Source organism: Heptranchias perlo, chromosome 20 (genome assembly GCF_035084215.1).
Source record: "Heptranchias perlo isolate sHepPer1 chromosome 20, sHepPer1.hap1, whole genome shotgun sequence".
Lineage (NCBI taxonomy): Eukaryota > Metazoa > Chordata > Chondrichthyes > Hexanchiformes > Hexanchidae > Heptranchias > Heptranchias perlo.
In genome coordinates, this window is record NC_090344.1 from 6997489 (window position 1) to 6998199 (window position 711).

At 49.1% G+C, this 711-nt stretch overlaps 1 non-coding gene across 1 annotated transcript; it reads left to right on the plus strand.

Moving 5' to 3' along the window:
• Positions 1-622: 622 nt before the first annotated feature.
• trnap-agg (transfer RNA proline (anticodon AGG)) lies at positions 623-711 on the plus strand. The gene is given in 2 exon segments: positions 623-658; positions 676-711. It is a non-coding gene; the product is annotated as a tRNA-Pro (tRNA).

A 711-nucleotide genomic window follows, 5' to 3' on the forward strand; every position in this document is an offset into this window, starting at 1 on the left:
GAAGGGTCAAGAACCAGAGGACATCGGTTTCAGGTGATTGGCAAAATAACCAAAGGTGACATGAGGAAAAACTTCTTCACACAGGGAGAGGTTCGGATCTGGAATGCGCTGCCCGAGGGTGTGATGGAGGCAGATTCAATCATGGCCTTCAAAGGGGAACTGGATAAGTACTTGAAAGGAAAAAAATGCAGGGCTTCGGGGAAAGGCGGGGGAGTGTTTCTAACTGGATTGCTCTTGCAGAGCGCTAGCACGGACTCGATGGGCCGAGTGGCCTCTTTCCGTGCTGCAACCTTTCTATGATTCAACTCAATGTGCATGAGGCGATGCAAAGGGAACAGAGCGTGACGTAAATCGACACACCTCTCAGTATCCTCCCAAGCAATGTAGTTTAAGAGCAAATAATTCTGAAACGTCTCACTTGATAACTCAAGTCGTACACTCGAAACCAATTTGGTAAAGGGAGACTAATATTGGTGATTGGAAATATTTGGTGTGCAACTTGATATTGCTGGACACCGGAGCAGAAAACGAGATTGGATGCACAGACGTGGTCTGAAAGGATGGCCGATCGGCTGTGGGAGGCAACGAACTTTTACACTGGCTGCAAAGTTGCAGGAACAGCGGCTCGTTGGTCTAGGGGTATGATTCTCGCTTAGGGCGTTTCATTGAGTGATATGCGAGAGGTCCCGGGTTCAAATCCCGGACGAGCCC